Source organism: Zingiber officinale, chromosome 1A (genome assembly GCF_018446385.1).
Source record: "Zingiber officinale cultivar Zhangliang chromosome 1A, Zo_v1.1, whole genome shotgun sequence".
Lineage (NCBI taxonomy): Eukaryota > Viridiplantae > Streptophyta > Magnoliopsida > Zingiberales > Zingiberaceae > Zingiber > Zingiber officinale.
Window position 1 is genome coordinate 45,910,197 of NC_055987.1, and position 25,247 is coordinate 45,935,443.

The following is a 25,247-nucleotide window of genomic DNA, read 5'->3' on the forward strand; positions in this document are numbered from 1 at the left end:
AGAAAATCTGCATATATGACTAATAAAATCTGCACTACATTATCTTAAATCTTGCTACAACAGAACTAAAAAGGAACAGTCAAATTCCCTTAGTAAAGACAAATCCATTAGCTCAAGCAAAAGAAATGTCATCTACTAAAATAATGCTGCTGCTATCAAAAGTTGATACGTGAACATGATAATATACTAGAACATACAAGGAACCAAAACATAATGCAATGCAGAATAATTCCTTAAACTACTCTTTAATTCTAAGCTATCCTAATGCTGTACAGGAAGGAAATCCGGAAGCATGACAATAAGGAACACTTACTACTCTTACATTTCGATTCATCCTAATGCTGTACAAAAATCGAAGCAAGGAAAACAAAGCCATTAAAATTCAACAGAACTCCCAAATTAAAGTTATCCACACCCAATGCATGGCACAAACCCAAATCCGAATAGCAAGCTTAAGGAATTGTTCATGCCCTCTTTTCCTAACACTAAACTGATTTGCACAGCAAGGTCACAAACCCGAACTACTCAACAATGAGGTGATTTCATATTCAACCTAGCAAATTCGGAATTAATGTTCATGGCAGCAACCATCACAAACAACCCGAAACCACAGCTCTTCCCCTGTTCAATGTCAACTGCCCTATATCAAAAGGAACAAAAATGCCTAGTTCATACAATTTATCTCCCTTCTTTGAGGTACACGGCAGCAAACACACAAACAACTTCACAGCATGCTTCAAAAATCAATAGAAACAAGGAAACATCAATCGAATTCGGAACCACTCTTACCGCAGGTGAGTAAGCAACTTACCCTTCGTGTTCTTGGACTTACAACCGAAGAGAGCTCTAGGGTTTCCGGTTAGCTTGAGCTTTCCGGCTCCTCTTCGTGCTCACAACTTCCCTTCGACAAGGAGACCTCTGATAGATGAAGAACTCCCGGAGTTAGCCCCTCGCCGGCCGCCTGAGAGATGCCCTAGATCCCCTGCTGCGTTTTCACCCGAGAAGAGGAACGGCGTCTGGAGAGGAAGGTAGAAAAGGTTTAGGTCTCGGGAAAAAAATAAGCCCTCTTTTGTAACTAGGGTTTTTTATTAAATACTATACCTTAAATATTTGTTGCTGCATATCTGATCAGCATCGACCGCTGGCACACTTGGTCAGCCGGATTCCGCCGAAACCTCTGATCACAGGTTCGATTCCCTCATCCGCCTCTTTTTATTTCAATTTATTTCCTATTCCTTAACTACTGCTTAAACATATTTTTCTCCTTCTTTAATCAGCAACGCCCACGTGAACACTTGGTCAGCCGGACTCTCTTAGGGTTCGGCTTAATTCGAGGTCTTGGGTTCGAATCCCGGCTTGGATATTTTTTTTTGTCAAAACTTCTTTCGTTTAGTAAAAATACCAAACAACCTCCAAAAATTATATAAAAATACTCTAAAAATTTCTAAAACTCCCTAGAATATTTCTATAGCATTTTTAAATATTTTTAAATTACTTTTAGGACTTGAAATGAGGAAATTTGGGTTGTTACATATATAGCCACATTCACTCCAGCAGTGTGAGCCAGCTCCCTAAGGATATTCCAGGACTACAATGTTGCTTACAATTAAATGAAGACATCATTGCAAGAAATAGAAGAACTCTAGCAGCAGCTAGTAGTACAAATGTACCAACAAATGATCCATAGGTACCAGACTCAGTAGCAAATTGATGCATCATGTCAGGCTTTGAAGATACAATTGGATGAACTCAGCAATTATAGCCTAACGATAAGCACAATATCCAATGAGGAGATGGATTGTAGAGCTTGTGGTAGTCTTGATGCTAACGTTGCTACTCTATAGGACTCCTCTAGTGTTGATCATGATGGGAAGCCAATTGAATTAACTATGCATTTGTTGATGAGGAGAGTGTAGGGACTTATGCTGTAAGATATTGAAAAATTATATAATAAGGTTATTGGAGAAATATCCTTATAGAATTTTCTGGAATTTTTAGAATGTTTTTGGGATTTAAACGGGGTCAATATGACTCATTTTGAGGGGATGAATTCGGGGTACAGCGGAGCCTGTATGAGATACCCATTTAAATGGGAGTTGATTTAGGATTTATCTTAAGGTTTAATTAACTTACACCTATGTTTTATTTTCGAATTTCCTGAATTCCTTCTCATTTTCCCTCGACCCATTCCTTTCCTTCCCTCACGTCTCTGCTTGACGTCGCCGACGCCGATCTCTCCCGACCATGCCACGCCGCCCAACGCCGCTGAGCGCCTCCCATCGCCGATGCAACCCTAGTAGCATTCTTCTCCCCAGATCGTTGCCCTGGTGCGAGCATATCTTTGGCCAGAAGCCGGAGAATCCGAGCCCTAGCTCTGATTTTTCGCTGGCGACCACCGAGCTCGATGCCGATAGCGGTGAGGTCGATCTCTCTATCTCACATTTAATTCGTGCCCTAATATTGCTCACCTGCCATACCTCATGATCTTGATCTTGTCCTATGCGATGCTCAGCTCAACGACATCATTATCGATCGGTGATCTAGGGCACTCGATCGGACAGGGGTCTTAGAGAGAAGGATGATCACCAGAATATTGTTCTTTGCGGATTTAAGGAGGAGCGCCTATCTTCTATTCCACCGGTGACACAGGTTGTTGCCTAGCTGCCAGAAGTGGGTTTTCCACATGAATCGGATCTATTGGTACTAAATTGGGGTAAAGTATGATTCATATCAGATTTGTAGCAATCTGGTTTCTATTTTGGTATTAGAATATGGAGATTTGATGTTTGGTAACTTTGGTCAGTACTGTTCACCGGTGATCCACAACTCTGGCGATCCTATTTTGGCAATGATTTCCTCTGGTCATGTTTCACCAGTTGCCACTTTAGGTTTGGGTAAGTTTTGGAGTTGATTTGTAATGGTTAATTGGTGAATGAGTTATGTAGATGGATACGTGATCGTTATTGGTTTGTGTTGGATTGATTGGGGTTTGTATTGGGTTGGAATTTGTGGTTATGGTGATTGGTTGATGTAGATTGTTATGTGATCATTTTTAGGACCATTGGATTGATTAATAGATTGTGGATTATGTTGGGATCTAGAAGGAGTGTGATTAAGGATTATTTGGAGGATTAATCAGAGATCAGATTTGAGTGGAGTTATCCTAATTGGGTAGGGATTTTATTTAGCTATTTTAATTCTTATGAATTTATCTAAATAGAATATATATATATATATATTGATTGATGCAGGACTTGGAGTCGGGACAAGCGTCTCGACACGGGACTACGTAGCACGATCTACATTTTAAGGCGGGTACTTCTTCCTTGGTCTCTATGTAGATTTTCTTGTACTTAGTGCATGGTTGTTATCCGATGGATTAGACTGCTTTACCTTATACCAGGTTCGTTTGTTGACTTCCTGCTTGATACTTTTGCTTGAGCTTAGAGATGATCTAGTTATATCATATGCAGTCTCAGCACTTGATATCTAATCTTCTGTGATTGCACGTGTAGAGTATATCTTGTAGGGATTGTCGGGTTGTTGGTATTACCATACTGATTGGGTATATGACGTGGATTGTACGTAGGTTGGTATGCATGTACATAGGTTGATATGCGTTATAGGAGTCATCATGTTGACCGTACATTTGCATGTTGTATGTACACACGTATTTGTTATGTACTTTTGGAGGAGTTGTGTTAATTATAGGTTTGTGATACATATACGTGTCTGATGTGTTTTTACTGGAGGATATATGTTGATTGTACTTATGTTTTCTGTACATGTGTCTGGAGGGATTATTGGAGATTTTTGGTTGATTATACATGTGTAGTTGTGTATATATGTTTGGTGGGATACATGGAGGTATCATGATGATTATATTCATGTTATGGGGTATTTATATGGATTTGAGGGTTGCATGGATGATGACGGTATTTGTATCATGATTATATATATATATATATCATGTTCATCATTCATTGCATTTGATGACCATTGTCTCCCTTATGGTTGAGAGAGTCGTCAGTCGGTTTGGTTTAGCGTCGCACACTCGGCCACTCATGGGTAATGGTAGCTGGAGTAGTTATCGCTCGTCCTATCGTGCCACCCGGTCACGAGGTTTTGTGAGATCCGATGTTGTGAGCAGTCAGGGACCCTGATGATATGTAGCTAGATAGCTACTAGCGGACTGCCCGCCTCGACCACTTTATTGTGGGTTGGAGGGTAGTACAGTCGTCACAGACCCAAGCCTCTCGGCCATACAGGAGTCGTGGTGTCTAGAGAGGTGGCGGAGGTGACCATGGAGCATGCATGCACTTTTGCATTTGATGCGCGGTGCATCTGCATTTGCATACATGTCTAGTAGATACTAGTTGCATGTGATTGTGATTTGTTGCACTTGTTTGAGATATGATTGTTGCATATGGTTGCTATGTTGCATACATGTCATTATTTTACATGTATATGCAGTAGTATTTATATTGCATAGGTGTCACGAGTTAGTCTGTTGCAGATCCGGTGAGTTTATTGTTCATTGTACTCTGTGTCGATTCTAGATTGGGTATGTACATTCACTTATGTCAGTTTTGATTATGTACAGTTATTATGTATGATATGGTTAGGTGTGTGGATTTATGTTAGCTGTGGTTTATGCAGTTTGTATATCAGATATGATCGTTATACCATGTAGGATAGTCTGGTATTGGTAGTTGTGTTTATTGGATATGTCAGTATGATCATGCTCTTTATCCCCTACTAAGACTGTATACTTTGATCTCCATGTTTGTTTAAAGACCCTGCACTATCTTGTCTATTACCCGCTGAGTTACCTATACTCACCACCGCATTTATACTTTTATGTTTTCAGGTAGCAGTTAGATGTTTGGTGTGTCACTTGGAGTATCCTGTTTGTCGGGTCCTACGTCACATCCGAAGACTGCTTCGTGTTTCGTTTATGTTTTACTTGTATTTGGTATTGGTGTATTTGGTGTATTTGTTGTATTTTTTGTTGTGGTTATTGTATAAAGCCTAGCCAACTAATAGTGTGTTGATTGTGTTGTATTGGGCTTTTTGTTATCGTTTTTCCGCTGTGTTGGTTTTTATTGCAGCCGAGTGACTGTTCGTTGTATATATATAACTGCGTGGTTGTTGTTATATTTGTCCAACCGTGTAGGCTGAGATTATTAACTATGTGGTTGTGTATATATTCCAGCCGCATGTGGCTGATGTATATTTTGTATGTATATATGCTTTGGATTGTCACCGGTACAGGGGAGATGCTGCCGGATTTTTGTCTAGCAGAGACTCCTCTAGGGGCGTGACAATTTAGTGGTATCAAAGCAAGTATACGATACTTGCTATGCGTTCTGGATTTTCGAGATTTATCTGATACCAATTAGTGGTATCAGAGCAGGTATACGATACTTGCTATGTGTTCTGGATTTTCTTGATTTATCTGATGCCAATTTTTGGTATCAGAGCAGGTACGATGCCTGTTATTCGTGTTTTTAGATTTCGTGTTTCGATTTTCTTGATGTGACTTTCGAGCTTTGGGACCAGGCAGCAGCAGGACACCCCCAAGCTATAGGAGGTATGTTTGTATATTATTATCTTACATTCCTGTTAGTACATGCATGGTTGTTCTGTTAGTTATGACATATGTTAGTACTCTCTTGTTAGTACCTGCCTATTTGTTTGTAGCATGCATTGCATGTGTCGGGGTCAATCACTGATCATGGTTGACCTACTGGAGATTAAGGATTACAGTCTCAGGGGAATCGCCATATCATACTACTAGTACTCTTGGTGTATGTTACTATTAGTCGGTTGAGAGTTAGAGTCACATGCCAATCTCTATTATTATTAGCTGGGTAGTTGGTGGTGTTTGTATACTTATGTTGACTTAGTTAGTAGAGTATCGGTTTACTCTTATTGGTTCGGTCAGTTTAGGATTGATTTACCTGATGGACTGGTGTAGTTGTGGTTTGACTTATCTTAGTGGGTTTTGTGCTCTTGTTAGTTCCGATCAGTAGAGTACCAGTTTACTCTATTTTAGAGATTTTGTTTTGGGTTATATGTGCTTAGTTAAATATCCTTAGCACATTCAGGTACATGGCTTGTACTGACTTAGAAAAGACTGAATTAGTCGTATACCATTGTCGGCTTGATCAGTCTATAGAGGATTGACGTATCCTAATCTATGGGGATTTTGACCATGGATCATCTGTACCTAGTTGGATGACTTGGGAGGTACATTCGGGTAGGATACCTCTATTGTTGTGAAAAAGGTGTAAAGCTACTTGCTTAACACTTATGAGATACAGCCGTTACTAGGGTGTATGACTTGGAGAGTATATTTGGATATTTGATTTGTACTGACGTGAGATAGTTGAAGTTAGTTGCTTAACCTTTACGTGACCCGGTACCACGTGAAGGAAGAAGCAGAGAATGTTTTTTGGAGATCAGATCATCACTTAGTGATTTCTTTGAGGTGTTTGGAGAGAGAGTAGTTCTCTACCTCTTTCGGTAACATGATGGTTTATAAGGCGATGACTAGTAGACTCGCCTATCGTTGCTCTATGGGAGATCCTGACTCATAGACCTATCGGATGTAGTTAGATATGCTTGATGTATCTAGTGTTCCTCTATCATTGTTTAGGAGACTATCTGGTATGGTTGATTGATGTTGAGGATGATTTTGATTAGTGGATGTTGTGAGATCAGGTGTGGTGATATGTTGTCCTTTGATGATCTATTAGGGGATGTTCGACTTGATGATCTATTATTTGGTAATTGATGTTGATAGTGACATGAGGAGTAGCACATGTGTGATATATATGGATTTGGTGATTTGTAGTTGGTGATCCAATCATAGACTTGTTGTTGGGGATCCTACGGTTGCCCTAGATGTTTTTATGGACTTGATGTATTTGATATTCCTAGGGCGCTTGGAGTAGATTTCATTATCTTCATTGACGATGTTGTGATCTATTCCTGATCCGAGGTGGATTATGTACACTATCTTCGCATAATTCTAGAGATGTTTCAACGGGGATATCTATATGCGAAGTTCAGTCGTGCGTATTGTGATTGTCTTCTGTGAGATTTCTGGAACACATGGTTACCAGTAGAGGTACACTAGTGGATTCACAGGAGTTAGGCGGTTACCAGTTGGGAGTGGTCGTAGTCTATACCGGAGACTCGCTATTCCTTTGGTCTGGCTGGATATTACCGGAGATTGATGGAGGATTTCTCTAGCATTGTTATGTCGTTGACTGGACTATCTAGGAGGGGTATGGAATTTTCTTGGATAGATGCTTACGTGATCAGTTTTAGGAGTTGAAACGAGAAGTTGATAACTGCACCCATCTTAGTATTACTTTCTAGTGTAGACGGATTTGTACTCTACACAGATGTATCGTACTTGGAGTTTGGTGCAGTTCCGATATAGTATGAGCAGAGCAGTCTCATGCCAGTATACCAAATTCTCGAGTAATGAGAATGAAATTCTTTATCGTCGTGGGAGATTATGTGTGTTTCCGAGTCATTTCTTATCCGGGAGGAGTTACTGCAGGAAACACATCGATCTGGATTTGTGATACATTCGGGTGACGCCTGATGTATAGAGACTTAGAGCGTTCCTATTGGTTGAACGACATGAAAAAGACATCGCAGATTTTGTGCCTTGATGTCTAGAATGTCAGCAAGTGGAGGCTGAATATCAGAGACTAGCCGGAATGTCTCTATTGATTCAAATACTAGAGTGGAGCGGGGAGCATGTTATGATGGATTTTATGGTGGGATTACCCAGGACACGGAGAGGATATGATGCTTTGGGTAATCATTGTTGGGTGATGACTTTGCTCCCTAGCTAAGTGTAGGAGGGATTCTTTTGGATTGCGTAGCAGGATTATAAATTTAGAGAGATTACAATACCTTATGGTGTATCTATGAGTGTTGTATTGGATGGAGATCATGCCATTTCGCATCATGGTTTTGATTGTGGTTACAACAGATTTTGGGTTAGGAGTTTTACTTTAGTATAGATTTTCACCCTCAAACTGATGGATAGTTTGAGCACCCTATATAGATGTTGGAGGATTTGATGATAGTGGATTTTGATTTTCGGAGGTAGTTGATTTATCCCGCAGTTGGCTAGATTTCAGAGTGGGAGTAGCGGGAGTAGGGTGAGTTCATAGCTCACAAAGTTGTCGCTATTCACTTGGAGGTGGATTGTCATGTTTGGATATATGTTTATGATACTAGGGTGGAGTAGTAGAAGAGGATGCTGTTTGGTTATTATACTTGGAGTGAGTGGTATATAAGTACGTGATTTGGATGTTACCCTTGGATGAGGATCCCTGAGTTGACCAGTAAATTTGGGGATCAAATTTTTATTAGTGGGGGAGAATGTAAGATATTGAAAAATATATAATAAGGTTATTGGAGAAATAGCCTTATAGAATTTCCTGGAATTTTTAGAATTTTTTCGGGATTTAAACGGGGTCAGTATGACTCGTTTTGAGGGAATGAATTCGGGGTACAACGGAGCCTGTATGGGATACCCATTTAAATGAGAGTTGATTTAGGATTTATCTTAAGGTTTAATTAACTTACACCTAGGTTTTATTTTCGAATTTCTCGAATTCCTTCTCATTTTCCCCCCATCCTTTCCTTTCCTTCCCTCACATCTCTGCTTGACGTCGCTGATGCCGATCTCTCCCGACCATGCCACGCCGCCCGACGCCGCTGAGCGCCGCCCAGCGCCGATGCAGCCCTAGCAGCGTTCTTCTCCCTAGATCGTTGCCCTAGTGCGAGCATATCTTTGGCCAGAAGCAAGAGAATCCGAGCCCTAGCTCTGATTTTTCGCTGGCGACTACCGAGCTCGATGCCGATAGCGGTGAGGTCGATCTCTCTGTCTTACATTTAATTCGTGCCCTAATATTGCTCATCTACCATACCTCACGATCTTGATCTTGTCCTGTGCGAAGCTCGGCTCAACGACAACATTATCGATCGGTGATCTAGGGCACCCGATCGGACAGGGGTCTTGGAGAGAAGGATGATCACCAGAATATTGTTCTTTGCGGATTTGAGGAGTGCCTACATCTTCTATTCCACCAGTGACACAGGTTGTTGCCTAGCTGCCAGAAGTGGGTTCTCCACATGAATCGGATCTATTGGTACTAAATTGGGGTAAAGTATGATTCATATCAGATTTGTAGCGATCTGGTTTCTATTTTGGTATTAGAATATGGAGATTTGATGTTTGGTAACTTTGGTCAGTACTGTTCACCGGTGATCCACAACTCTGGCGATCCTATTTTGGCAGTGATTTCCTCTGGTCATGTTTCACCAGTTGCCACTTTAGGTTTGGGTAAGTTTTGGAGTTGATTTGTAATGGTTAATTGGTGAATGAGTTATGTAGATGGATACGTGATCGTTATTGGTTTGTGTTGGATTGATTGGGGTTTGTATTGGGTTGGAATTTGTGGTTATGGTGATTGGTTGATGTAGATTGTTATGTGATCAATTTTAGGACCATTGGATTGATTAATAGATTGTGGATTATGTTGGGATCTAGAAAGAGTGTGATTAAGGATTATTTGGAGGATTAATCAGAGATCAGATTTGAGTGGAGTTATCCTAATTGGGTAGGGATTTTATTTAGCTATTTTAATTCTTATGAATTTATCTAAATAGAATATATATATATATTGATTGATGCAGGACTTGGAGTCAGGACGAGCGTCTCGACGCGGGACTACTTAGCACGATCTACATTTTAAGGCGGGTATTTCTTCCTTGGTCTCTATGTAGATTTTCTTATACTTAGTGCATGGTTGTTATCCGATGGATTAGACTGCTTTACCTTATACCAGGTTCGTTTGTTGACTTCTTGCTTGATACTTTTGCTTGAGCTTAGAGATGATCTAGTTATATCATATGCAGTCTCAGCACTTGATATCTACTCTCCTGTGATTGCACGTGTAGAGTATATCTTGTAGGGATTGTCGGGTTGTTGGTATTACCATACTGATTGGGTATATGACGTGGATTGTACGTAGGTTGGTATGCATGTACATAGGTTGATATGCGTTATAGGAGTCATCATGTTGACCGTACATTTGCATGTTGTATGTACACACGTATTTGTTATGTACTTTTGGAGGAGTTGTGTTGATTATAGGTTTGTGATACATATACGTGTCTGATGTGTTTTTACTGAAGGATACATGTTGATTGTACTTATGTTTTTTGTACATGTGTCTGGAGGGATTATTGGAGATTTTTGGTTGATTATACATGTGTAGTTGTGTACATATGTTTGGTGGGATACATGGAGGTATCATGATGATTATATTCATGTTATGGGGTATTTATGTGGATTTGAGAGTTGCATGGATGATGACCGTGTTTGTATCATGATTATATATATATATATATATATATATATATATTATGTTCATCATTCATTGCATCTGATAACAATTGTTTCCCTTGTGGTTGAGAGAGTCGTCAGTCGGTTTGGTTTAGCGCCGCACATTCAGCCACTCATGGGTAGTGGTAGCTGGAGTAGTTGTCGCTCGTCCTGTCGTGCCACCCGGTCACGAGATTTTGTGAGATCCGGTGTTGTGAGCAGTCAGGGACCCTGATGCTGAGCTAGATAGCAACTAGCGGACTGTCCGCCTCGACCACTTTATTGTGGGCTGGAGGGTAGTATAGTCATCACAGACACAAGCCTCTCGGCCATACAGGGGTCGTGGTGTCTAGAGAGGTGGCGGGGGTGACCATGGAGCATACATGCACTTTTGCATTTGATGCGCGGTGCATCTGCATTTGCATACATGCCTAGTAGATACTACTTGCATGTGATTGTGATTTGTTGCACTTGTTTGAGATATGATTGTTGCATATGGTTGCTATGTTGCATACATGTCATTTATTTTACATGTATATGCAGTCGTATTTATATTGCACAGGTGTCATAAGTTAGTCTGTTGCAGATCCGGTGAGTTTATTTATCATTGTACTCTGTGTCGATTCCAGATTGGGTATGTACATTCACTTATGTCAGTTTGGATTATATACAGTTATTATGTATGATATGGTTAGGTGTGTGGATTTATGTTAGCTGTGGTTTATGCAGTTTGTATATCAGATATGATCGTTATACCATGTAGGATAGTCTGGTATTGGTAGTTGTGTTTATTGGATATGTAGTATGATCATGCTCTTTATTCCCTACTGAGACTGTATACTTTGATCTCCATGTTTATTTATAGACCTTGCACTATCTTATCTATTACCCGCTGAGTTACCTATACTCACCACCGCATTTATACTTTTATGTTTTCAGGTAGCAGTTAAATGTTTGGTGTGTCGCTTGGAGTATCCTATCTGCCGGGTCCTACGTCACATCCGAAGACTGCTTCGTGTTTCGTTTATGTTTTACTTGTATTTGGTATTGGTGTATTTGGTGTATTTGTTGTATTTGTTGTTGTGGTTATTGTATAAAGCCTGCCGACTAGCAGTGTGTTGATTGTGTTGTATTGAGCTTTCCGTTATCGTTTTTCTGCTGTGTTGGTTTTTAATGCAGCCGAGTGGGTTGTTCGTTGTATATATATAACTGCGTGGTTGTTGTTATATTTGTCCAGCCGTGTAGGCTGAGATTATTAACTACGTTGTTGTGTATATATTCCAGCCACATGTGGCTTATGTATATTTTGTATGTATATATGCTTTGGATTGTCACTGGAACAGGGGTGATGTTGCCGGATTTTTGTCTGGCAGAGACTCCTCTAGGGGCATGACATATGCTATGGAGGCAAAGCCCAAGAATCACTTCCTTTGGTTGTACATTCACCTAAGCCAGAGCCTGAGACAGAGCTAGAGCCATTACCTAACTAGAAGATGGCCATATTCATTTCTCCCGAACCTCCAGGTACCTTCCAGTATGACAAGGTTAGTATCTCTTGTAATCTTATAGAAAATTTCATAAAGGTACCAGTAATTGATTTTATTGGTTGTGATTTATTTTTAGATACATGCTTTGTAAAGATTGGCATTATTGCATCTTTTTCGTACCCCACATGCGTGTGAAAGATGTGTATTTTCCATTTTCATAGGCTCCCGGAGTGGTTACTCCAATTGAACTGCCTTCTACTTCCACGAAGAATTTTCAATGAGCATGTAGTGGAGGGAGCGGTCATTACCTCAATGTATAGCATTCCATTTCCACAGTGGATTTTGCATCTAAACCATCTTTGACCACTTGGAAGTACCATCGAGGAGAGAGGGAGGGAGCGTTGCATCTGTTAGCTAGAGCCCTAGAGTCAATCATTAGATGATTGTATTTTGGACTTATTGTATCATATTCTATATAAATAAAAGCATTTGGATTTTGATTATTATATTTACTTGTATTTGTGCCAAATAAACTAAGTATAATAATGTCCTTGAGTAGATGGTTCTCACCTATATCAATCGGTTAGTTGAACCAATAGTGAGATGATATAGGGAACACTACTCTTAATCATTCCTAGTCGAGTATTAACATTCAGGGACAATGTTAATGCAATAAGACTAGCATGTAGGTCAACTCGATGACTTGATCTCACAAGTCATGGATATAGAGATATCAAGTTGACACATGGGTATACATTAGAGAATGTATACTGAATGACCCGCCATGAAAAAGTATCATGGATCGTTATATGAGTGTCATATACTTTCTCATGTGGCTATTAGTATGACTATTAGTCCTTGGACCTGAAGTCACCATGGATCCCTACATAAGGAGTTATGTACTTTGGTTTCGTCAAACGTCACCCGTAATTGGGTGGACTATAAAGGCGATTACTGGGTATGTAACGAATTATGCAGAGGGATGTGAGTGATGTAGATGGGATCTATCCCTCCTATATGACGGGAGTGACATCGATATTCTTGATAGAGTAAGACCACGAAGTGTATGACCATACCCAAATGAGTCAATATGAGATATTGAGCTCATTTGATTGAGTGAGTCTACTTGGAGTTCAAGATTTAGATTGGTCAGAGGATGACACGTTCTATGTCTCACATTGATCAATCTAGATGTCTAGGATAGAAGGACACTTGTCATATATTGTGAGGAGTCACAATTAATAGTCACAAGGTGATGTTGGATCTCAACATTCTTGTAACTTGGGTAGCAATGATGCATTGCTAGATGCCGCTCATTGCTTATGTTTCTAAAGGAGTTTAGAAACATTGCCAACGTTACAAGAACCTATTGGGTCACACACAAAGAACAAGTGGATGGAGACTAGGTTCATATGATGAACCAATTGGATTAGGTTCATATGATGCACCAAGGATTAGATTCGGATTAATTCAAATTAGACTTATTGAGTTAGACTCAATTAGATTCAATTGTTGAATGAGTCTAATTTAAATTTAATTCATTAAGTCAATTTATATTAATGAATTGAGATTCATTAAATTGAAATGAACTTGAATCAAAGGTTGGATTTGACTCAACAAGGAAGAGAATTGGTCAATTTGACTTTACCAAATGGAAGTTGAAACATCAAGTTTGACTTGATGCATTGCCACATCATGAAGGTTGAATCATCCTACATGGCATGACTAACCTTGCCACATCATCTCCACCTCATGAGGTGTGCCACCTCATGGAGGTTACAACACCTCCCATTCCATTTAATGTGGCCGGCCACATTAAATGAGGGAGTTATGTGTGTGGCCGGCCACACTAAAGGGTGAAATGGTTTTCATTTAGTGTGTATTGATGTGTGGTAATTGTCTCATCTTCTTCCTTGCTTCTTCCTTCTCTTCTCTTGTGGTTGCCGAGAGCTTTTGTGGAAAAGAGAAGGTGGTTGAGTGGGTTCCAATACAAAGGAAGGGTGAAGGTTACAAAGGAGGATACTACTTCTTGAGTGTAAGAGATTCTTTTGCATCCTCTCTATTTCTTCCTTTCAAATCCCATCCGAGAGCTCTAGGAAGTGCTAGCACACTTGGGGCTCTCTTCTCCATCCTTTGAGTGTGAGAGACACTCCTTGTTCGTGTGGATATCATTAGAGGGGTGTCTACGTTGACACTCTCGAGATCCGGCGTACCGTTGGACGAGCGGGATTTGCGAGGGCACGCTTCAAGGGTAAAATTCTTAACATGTAGATCTAGGAGTAGATCTAAAGTTTTGAAACTCGTACTTGTATTTCATTCGGTTTTTCCTTGCACGGATCTACGGCTTTGGGTGATTCGGGGTTTCCGCGACGCGAAAAGCGGTTTTCGCGGCCCGAAAAACCCAACAGCATCATGATACTGATCACTCGAGGATAGCTCTCTCGTCTATTTGGATCATCCCACTACCGGCATGGATGCTACTTCTGAATTGTTTACAATTGCCGGGAATAAAGGGGAGTCTGTTCTTTGCTTTTCTTTTTTACTTCATATTTTTCTTTACTTTCACACTTTGCTTCCATATTTTGCTTTTATATGTTGCATTTTATTTGGTCTATATAGCGTGGATTTTGAATAAACATCTCCTTGTATATTTCCTAGTAATATTTTGAGAATAGTAAAAGTTTTTTAAGTTTGACCATCATGTTTTAGGTCATTGGACATGATTGAATGCTATACTTGTATATAAGTTGGTGTGGTGATGGAATGTATTTTGATTAATTGAGTTTGATTGTCAAGTTACCTAGAGAGGACTACCACAAGCCTATTCTTTATTCTCTTTGGTGTGATTGTAGTCATGACAATTGAATTCTAGAACTTGCTTTATTGTGAGTTTGAAATCACAATAGCATATGTGTGCATGAACGTGATGAAGGATATTTCCTTTCCATTCTTTGACTTCTTTTCCTTTCAAAGGCTAGTTGAATTACTCACTCGACACTTTCATCATCTACCACCTTCGATTGAGAGTTTGGTTGATAACTTGATAAGTTAGATTACCTGAGATGGACAAAATTTTAAGTGTGGGGAAATTACATATGTTTGAGGTTCATGGAGGTGCCCCTTTCAAATTGTTTAGTAATTTTGAGATTGATGAATTCTCGTGTGAATGTACCAAGTATAATTCGAAAATTGAAGAGGCACAACTTGGTTGGTTTGTTTGAAGCAAACATCATCAATTGGCTTGAATGAGATTGTTCAAGTGTGATTCACATGCTGTAGGGAAAAAAAGAAGAAGATTTCTTAGATCCTAAGAGAGAAGCAAGTGTGGATCAAATTACAGGGTGGGAACTTAATGCATCAGCTGTTCAAAGTTTCAATCAGTATCTGAATAAATGTTTGGGCTGTTAATGGAGGTTGTTGGCTGACTTAATGAATTCTGTTGTTGAATTTGTAAGCTGAACCTAGTTTCCCACTCTTGCTATTGCTGAAGGAACTGATCTGACATTTTGAAGGAGCCTAATACCTGTGATGGGATCATAATCTCTTTCTGCTCCTATCAAGTTACTGGTGTTTCAAAACTAATCAAACCTAAGAATTAGAATTCTGAAACTAAACCTATAGAAGTTGATTTCTGAAATGCAGAAATCAGAATTGTTTGAAAGGAATCATTGGAACCGCAAAAGAAGACTAAAACTGAATTTGATTTCTAAAATTGTGGTCTGAAATTCTAAGTTGAATGTCTGAAACTGAATTCTGAATTTGAATTTTGTAGGCTTGTTGTCTGGTATCAGATTTTTGGAATTACTGTAATGCAGGAATCTCTCTTTAATTATCTATTTTAGCTAGGTAATTTTAGAGATCAAAATCAAATTGTTGTAGTCCATTAGTATGCAAGAGAAAAATTAGAAAAGATGAGCTCAAGGAAAAGATTAGTTGAATGTTAACAAATTGATGAACCAGCTAGATTCATACAGAGTTCTGAATTTTTCAGAATAAAATTTTCTGAAACTGTCTGATCTTAACAGAACCATAATGCTGTTAATTAGTTGGTGTTGTGTAGAGATGTTGAGGTTTGTTTCTCTTGTTGTTGTGTAGCTATTAATAGTGCATCAGCCATGCTAAAATCTAGACTACTGAACAAGCAGTGAGACCTTTTGTTCCTGTTTCAACTTGTAGTTGTTGTGTGCCAATTTATTTCGAAATTCTCTAACGGGAAACAATTTCAATTGAACCTGTTACCACTCATTGTCATTTGTTGTTTGTTTCTTTCCAAGATTTCCATGGTTCAAAGCATGCAATTTCAGTGGATGTAATTCCTGAAACTATCTAGTCTGCATACAAATCCAGTCCCTTAGATTTTCTGATTAGTGGGAGTTTTGGGAGCTGACTTCTGAAACTGAAATACAGCAGTTGGTTTAAATTTAGTAACTCCTGCATCTTGAGCAAAAAGAAGGCATTCTGATCTGTAATTTAAAGGCATTAGAAGAAGTGTAAAAGATACTAAGGTCAAGAATTCAGCAATGAAGCTGAAATTGATACCAAATTTCAGAATTTAAAGGACAACCTATTACTTTTGTTAAATTTCTGAAAGGCAGGAATCCATTAAACTTGAATCTGAATTTGGAATGCTGGAAATGGCATCAAGAGCCCTGCATTATGCCAACTCTACTTGCTGATTATGAACATCAATAATTCAAATTCAAACTTCTAAAATTGTAGTGCTAAATGAGTCCTTTGTCTAAGCTGAATTCTTCATTGACTTAAGTTGGAATTCCCTTGAATCCCAATTCTGAAACTTGAGCTTCAATTCTGAAAATTCTGAAATTTGGTTCTGTAATCTGAAGTTCTGAAATGTTCAGGAAGGAGTCTTGACTGCAAATTAAAAGCCTCTTTGGTGTGGCTATTATGGGGGAGTTGATGAACTTTAATTAGCTGCTGGGCTGTTGCACACAGATGAGGAGCTGCAGAAAATAAGAAGGATTGAAAATAAAAATTAAAACACACAACAGTTTAGTGCCAAGTAGATCCCTGTTTCTAACCAGCAAATAGCCCAAATTGAGGATCCTAACAATTCAGTGCTAAATGATATTATAACCTCTGTAAACTCTTCATGATTCAGGCCTGAACTACTTCAGACTTTCAAATTCTGATACTGAAATTTGAAGCAACAAATGTTTAGACATTAGTTTCATTTCTGAGTTTCTTGGGCATGGATTATGAATCTGTTTTCTGAGTCTCTGAAATGTAGGAAATCATCAAACTTGAATCAATTCTGAATTTTGAAATCCTAAAACTCTTTAGCAGCTCAATTTATTGAATTCCTGCTAAACTGAGCTGAGTTCTGAATTCTTCTGTTGAACTTGCCAAACAGAAACTTTATAGGACTGATTTCTGATTCGAGTTTTTCAGGTTCCATTTTCAGACATCAACTCAAAGAACTTGATAGGACCTCAAAGTCTCTGAAATTTCGGTCAAACAAGTCAATGGTTTCTGAAATTTTGATACAACGAATGAAGTGAATTCCCTTATTCTGAAATTGGAAGAAGTAGCAACTTGATGACCATTGCATAAGGGACAACTGAAGTCTGAAAACCAATATTCAGTTATCAGATTTATTTCTGAATATCTTCAGCTATCAGATTAATTTCTGCAGAGATTAATTCCATTCCTGCATTACTGAAATTCCCAAGTTGTCTCAATTTATGGTGAGGAACATCTACAAAGAATGTGTATCAGGTTGGAACTATAGTGTGCCAAGTTCTTGATGCATCTGTCCCGTTAAGAGAAAAGCTTGAGTAAATCTTTTGTTCCTTTCAGTGCTAACTGATTTCTAGAAGGGGAATGATTTATGCCGCGACTTCTCTCCGCGACCCACCCTCCGCGACCCAGTTGGCAGCTCACGTGTCCAACTCCACGTCCTCCGCGACCCACCTCGGCCTCGGCCTCTCTCTCCGCTTCATACGCGGTTTAACTCTTCTCCTCGGCATGCCCTAACTCCCTTCCCCTTGGAATCTCTCGCTGCCTCCTTCCACTTCTCTCCGCGACGGCGTGCCCTAACTCTCTTCCCCTAAGTAGGCAGCCTCCTTCCTCTTCTCTCCGCGACAGCGTGCCCTAACTCTCTTCCCTGCTGCGACGGCGTGCCCTAACTCTCTTCCCTGCTGCTACGGCGTGCCCTAACTCGCTTCCCCTCAGTAGGCAGCCTCCTTCCTCTTCTCTCTGCGATGGCGTGCCCCTAACTCTCTTCCCCTCGGAATCTCTCCGCGACGAAGAAGCAGCAGCCTCCTCCTTCCTCATCTCTCCGTGACTAAGCAGCAGGCTGCCTCCTTCCTCATCTCTCCGCGACCAAGCAGTAGCTCTGACAAAGGCGAGTGAGTTTTTGCCTAACCTAATCAGATTAGGGGTGCTGCTAATTTCTAAATCTTCGCTTGGGTGCTGCTAATTTCTGAATCTTGGCTTGTAGTTGTGCATTGCAACCCTCACCTCTTCCGTTCTATGTTTCATTTCTGGTTTATGTTATGGGGTTAACTTTTTAGGGCATGTTCTCTGTTTTTTTTTTATGATTTATGTTATTAACTTTTCTCTTACTAAATGTAGGTGAAGAAACTATTATGGAAGAAGGAAAATTTGATTCAAATGAGATGAAAGATAACACCGATCATGCGGATCAAGACCTATCTCCATCTACCGTCGAAGAAGTGAAGCTACCTGAGATTGGAATGATATTTTCCTCTGAAGAAGAAATTCGTACGTTTTATAATTCCTATGCTACCAGTGTTGGTTTTGGTATTTCAAAGTTAGGTGGTAGGAATGGAGATGATGGAAAACAAAAATATTTTTCTATTGGATGTGCCAAAAATCGTAAAAAAGTATCTCAAGCAAAAAATGCTTTACACCCTCGACCTTCTAGTAAGACAAATTGCAAAGCTAAGATTAATGTAGCTGTTCGAAATGATGGGAACTTTGTGATAACTAGTGTAGACCTTGAACATAATCATCTCTTGAGCCCTGGAAAGTCGTGACATTTTAGATGTAATAAAGTATTGGATTCAGCTACGAAGAGAAAATTAGAATTAAATGATCAAGCTGGAATAACTTTAAACAAAAGTTTTCACTCTTGTGTAGTTGAGGCTGGAGGTTATGAGAATTTATCATTTGATGAGAGAAAATGTAGAAATTATATTTCAGAAGCTAGAAGGTTGAGGTTAGGGGAAGGAGATGCTGAAGCTTTGAGTAATTATTTTTGTCGCATGCAAAGTAGGAACCCAAATTTTTTTTATGTGCTGGATTTAGATGGTGAATCTCGAATAAAGAATATTTTTTGGGCAGATGCAAGATGTAGGGCTGCGTATGATTACTTTTGTGATGTCGTGACTTTTGATACAACTTATTTGACTAATAGTTATGACATGCCTTTTGCTCCATTTGTTGGGGTGAATCATCATGGGCAATCTATTCTGTTGGGATGTGGATTAATATCAAGTGAAGACTCAGCAACATTCACATGGTTGTTCAACTCGTGGTTGACATGTATGCACGGATGTGCTCCAAAGGCTATAATCACAGACCAATGTCGTGCAATGGCAATCGCAATTGAAGAGGTATTTCCAAATTCTCATCATCGTCTATGTCTTTGGCATATTATGAAAAAACTACCAGTGAAGTTAGGTGGTCATGCTCAATACAAACTGATAAAGAAACAATTGAAGAACATTGTTTATAACTCTCTTACTGTTGATGAATGTGATGTGAATTGGTTAAAATGATTGAGGAGTTTAAGTTGGAGAACAATGATTGGTTGAAATCTTTATATGATGAACGAAATAGATGGATACCTGTGTATGTTAAAGATCACTTTTGGGCTGGTATGTCCACAACTCAAAGAAGTGAAAGTATAAATGCATTTTTTGATGACTATGTTCATTCTAAAACATCTTTGAAGCAATTTGTTGAGCAGTATGATAGTGCATTGAAGAAGAATATTGAGAATGAAAAAAAAATGGATTTTGTTTCTTTTAATTCTATCATGCCAGTTATTCTTGGTCATTCTATTGAAAGACAATTCCAAAATGTCTACACTAACAATATATTTAAGTTGTTCCAAGATGAAATAAGAGGGTTGATGTTTTGCGATGCCTCTTTATTGAGGGAAGAAGGGACAACTTTAATATTTAAAGTAGTAGAAAATATGTTGGGAAATAATGGAAAACCTGGAAGAGAAGTTTCCTTTATGGTACATTATACCGAGTTAGATTGTCAATTGAAGTGTATGTGCCGTTTGTTTGAATTCCGGGGAATTTTATGTAGGCATGTGATTAAAGTGTTGATGAGAATGAAGGTTATTGAGGTTCCTATGAGTTATATTATGAACCGATGGCGCAAAGATATTAAGCGTGGGTATCAAAGCATCAGTAACATATATGATGGATATGGTTGTAGTGAAAAAAGACTTCGGTATAATACTCTCACCCCATTGATGCAAGAGGTTCAACAACTTGGAGCCGAAAGTGATGAGATTTGTTCTTTTCTGGTGGAAATCATGAAAGACACTAAGGAAAAACTTATTATTGCTATGGAGAACGGGCAATCAAGGGCTGGACAATTTGAAGAAGCATCTACATCTGAGGCAAAAGTGATACACTCTCCATTGAAAGTAAGAACCAAAGGTCGTCCACCCACAAAGAGGAAGCAATCTAAGGTTGAACAAATTATGAATAAATCAATTGCAAAGGGCCGAAAGAAGGTATGTGATGCATATAATAGATACTTAAAGTAATTGTGTGTTATTGTTTTGTACCTCGCTCTTTTTATTGTTTTAGCTAGTTTAAAGTTTATTTATAATCTATCTTGCAGCTATGAGTACAACTTTTCTTTTGGTACTGTTTTTTGGTTCAAGATGGAATGAAAATTCAGGTTAGTTAATGAAAATGCTTTATATCATTGGGTTTGTTTTCTATTTCCACACAAGTAGAATTTTATAAGGCTTGGTGCAGGGAGAATTGAACAAGGCAGTTTTCAATGCAAGGAAGAACATGAAATTTTGTTAAGTGCTGGTTTGGAAGAACATGGATTCTGCTTCTAAAGTTGCCTGTTTCTTTTTGATATTTGAATTTATCCTATGTTAGCTGGGAGTTTTGTATGTTTGTGAAGCAAGAAACTAATTGTTGAATTACTGTTGATTTTGTATCCAATTTATCAAACTGGGCTTGATTAATATGTGTTATCTGTAAACTGTGACACTAAAGGTTTTGATTTTGTAAACTGTGACCAAGTACTGTTGATTTTGTAAATTGTCACGAAGAGAACTGCAAATGCAAAGCGTTTTAGAGGATATCTTTGTAGCAGGTACATGTGTAAAGTTCACTTATTGCTAGTATTGTCCATCAATGATTTAGAACAATCCAGTACAAAACTGCTGCTTTATCACATCAAAAAAATGTGGGAATTAATGTAGTCTTAGGATATTTTAGTTCTATTGTAATTTTAGTGCTCTATTGTGTATTAAATATAAAATCTTTATTCCCTCATTCAGGTGGTACCTTTGCTCTTTATTCTCTACTCATTCTTGTTCTTGTTGGCACTTGTATGGCGATCGGTGATGGGATTCTCACTCCGGTCATCTCAGGTGACACTCCTCTATCATATTTGTAGTGTTAGAATATTTCTCTCTAGCCATTTTTGGTCTGTTGGAGTTGTGACTGATCCTGATTGTTGGGGGGTAATGTTAGTGGTGTAGTTGTCTGTCTTATTTGTTGAAGTGTTTAGATAGTTCATTTTATCTATTTATTCTTTGCAACGGTTTTCTGCATCTTCCTTTTATGACTACATGGTTGATATTTTTTGCAATTCTTTCTATGTCAGGTGGCATAAAGGTTAACCATCCAAAGATGAGCGATGGTAATTCTGCAACCTTGAGTTTTTATTAGAGTATTCTGTAATAGTTATAGCTAGGCTACATCCGTTGAGTTTCTTTTTTTCTAATGCCATAACAGAGACCATGCTCATGATGCTTTCTACAGATCCATTCCAGGTTTCTTGGCCTTCAACCTTCCATTTGCTTTCCTCCTTTTTCAAGTGTTTGTTGTGACATTTAGTTTTTCTAGATGGAATACTCTAGCCTATTTTGCCTTCTGAGGCATTTCCCTGCTGAATCGAAGGGGTGACAGAAAAAGCTTCTTGAGGTTTGTTCTCCTCTCAAACACTGAAATGATATCAAACCTGTATCTTCAGTCTATTTTCTGATATCAAGAACATCCTGCAGTAACATAGTTTTAACTGGTTTTAATATGATTCTTTTCTAGAGAGTTAATATATCAAATTTTGATGCATCGATGCAGGTTGGATTTGTTACTACAATATGCTGAACCTGTTTTCTCATAAGGTGCCTTGCGGTGAGTGTTGATGGAAAGTGGAGATGGAGGACAGGTGGCCTAACAAAATATCTAATCTTGTTCATATCCATGCATGATGATGGCTGTGGAAGTTTTGTTCTGTTTTGTTTGTTTCACAGGATCTTCTTTGTTTTTTTGTTTGGGAAATCTGGCATGGCTATTTGTGAATTGTTCATAGATTTTATTGTTTAATTTTTTAAATTTTATATTAGTTAATTTTAACTGAATCTGTATATATATATATATATATTAGAACTATTAATAATGGTCAATTACCTATGAGATAATTGGACTCAAAACTATCAAAAAGGAGGCCTCGAGATTTGAGAATGTAAAAATAGTTCAGCTTCGAGAAATGCCAATGCCTGGAGATTTGAGAATGCAAAAAAGTCGGGGAGGTGTTTGTCGGAATTTTTCGGCGCCACCGACGGTTGCTTGTTGAAGTGTTGTTGGTTGGTTTTCGTCACGATACGTATCGACGTTTTTTAGGATGGAGACTGGGACTGGCGTTTTGCATATGGACGAGTAGTGTGGATAATGGGCTTCGCTTGCTGGTTCGCCATCTTGACACTAGTGGTTCACTGTGGAAGGAAGAAGCTAGAATACAGAGTCCTTCCAACATTGCACATTAGAGTTTATGAATTGTTTGATTGGTGTTTGATCATAAGGTCCTAATCATTTTGGTGCCAAGTAGTTATGAGATGTGGACCAACTTTGATGTGGCCATGCTCCATGTACAAACAATGTATAGACCTCCAGTGTGACATATATTCTTTCATAGTTTTCGGCTAATTGAAGATATTTTTTACCACGAGTTAGCCTTCTATTCATTGATGAATCTTAGGCATCTCATTTATCCATAATTTTTCATAATCGAAATACAAGGTCATACTTTGATAAACTAAACAAATATCTACAAGTTGATGCAATTTATCATCCAATTGAAGATTAAACTACACATATAATTCAACTGAATTTAAAGCTCGGGCACCTGTTGTTGTGTCCACACTGCAAGCTATATGCGGATTAACAAGATGAATTAATAAAATAAATTCAATAATAATATTTAATCAATAATAAAAGGGGAATGATAATTTCAACACTAACATTATGTCTCTAAATCCAAACGTACAACAGTTACATTACAACATCAACACAATTTAAAACAACCTATCTAAATAAACTTAACACCAAAATCAGAATTATGGCTAAGAGAATTAAGTTCAAGCCCACTAATATCCAGATGAATTTTGGTACATTGATTATCCTCAGATTATGTCCATGAGAAGCAATGCATTCAATTGCACTTTTGTCAGTTGAACTATTATCAGTCGGCACCCACTGTTGCCATCCATGTTGCACACATCTGTAATACTGTCTCCCAGGATTCTTAGTTGATTTAGAAATACACACCAATGTATTTCGTCCGCAGTCTCTACATGTTACAGGTTGAAATCTCGTATTGTCGATGCTACTAAAACTTGATGATGCCATGAAAAAAAATAGAAATCAGACCCTGAAAAATACAAATAACAGAGCCTTTGAAATAAACAGGAAAAGGGACAAGTAATGAAACAATTTGAGCAAAAATAAAACAAAAAATACTAGAGAAGAAAATACAAAACAAAGATAGACCAAAACAAATAACAGGGCCGGAAATTAGACAAAAAACATAGACATATTAAAAAAACATGATAAATCCTACACTTACTAGGCAATTTGAATCAACACTCTTGTAGTGTTGGGAGCTAAATTATATGAATCAACACTCTTGTAAGGAGCTGGGAGCTAAATTATATGAATTAACACACTTATAACTAGGCAATTTGAATTATAAAGGAAAAAGTAGGTATCAAGAAAGGGAAAAATAAAATCCTCAATTTAATCACTTAAAGAATTCCTTCCACCAAAAGCAACAGATCCAAAAGTAGAGACAATATAGTAATTGTAAACAAGCATCCACCAAGAACCCTAATATATTGTTTCAGAATACAAACAAACAAGTAGGTCAAAGGAAAAAATTCCTCCACGACATAATGTAGGCAGCAAGATCAGTTCATAGAATGAGTGAATCTAGAATTGAGTTCCCAAAATGACTTTGTAAAAAGTTTCCAATGCTAGCAAAAAGTTAAATGTACTATCCAATGCCATCATCTTGCAAAATGTTTCCAATGCCATTAAAATTCAATATCTAGTATGTAATGAATTTTTCATGTCCATTCTTATATGATTTCACTCAACCCAAAGATCCTACATGCCTACTTGCTCGAAGAGACAACTCAAAGATGGGGCATCATAAAACACAAACATAGGAAACTTTCATCGGCTAAACTGTAACCCAATAGCTCTCACCTGGTCTGTCCTCGTTGCTGCTTGGCTGTGAACGGAAGAGGTGAGGGTTGCAATGCACAACTACAAGCCAAGATTCAGAAATTAGCAGCACCCAAGCGAAGATTCAGAAATTAGCAGCACCCCTAATCTGATTAGGTTAGGCAAAAACTCACTCGCCTTTGTCAGAGCTGCTGCTTGGTCGCGGAGAGATGAGGAAGGAGGCAGCCTGCTACTTGGTCACGGAGAGATGAGGAAGGAGGAGGCTGCTGCTTCTTCGTCGTGGAGAGATTCCGAGGGGAAGAGAGTTAGGGGCACGCCATCGCGGAGAGAAGAGGAAGGAGGCTGCCTGCTGAGGGGAAGAGAGTTAGGGCACGCCGTCGCAGCAGGGAAGAGAGTTAGGGCACGCCGTCGTAGCAGGGAAGAGAGTTAGGGCACGCTGTCGCGGAGAGAAGAGGAAGGAGGCTGCCTGCTTAGGGGAAGAGAGTTAGGGCACGCCATCGCGGAGAGAAGTGGAAGGAGGCAGCCAGAGATTCCAAGGGGAAGGGAGTTAGGGCATGCCGAGGAGAAGAGTTTAACCGCGTATGAAGCGGAGAGAAAGGCCGAGGCCGAGGTGGGTCA

General features: G+C 38.8%; 1 long non-coding RNA gene across 1 annotated transcript; it reads right to left on the bottom strand.

The window, feature by feature from the left end:
- Window positions 1-23,375: 23,375 nt before the first annotated feature.
- On the bottom strand, window positions 23,376-24,857 carry LOC122002871. Its single transcript, XR_006117744.1, has 2 exons — window positions 24,651-24,857; window positions 23,376-23,814 (listed from the first exon to the last, which is right to left on the bottom strand). It is a non-coding gene; the product is annotated as an uncharacterized LOC122002871 (long non-coding RNA).
- Window positions 24,858-25,247: the final 390 nt, after the last annotated feature.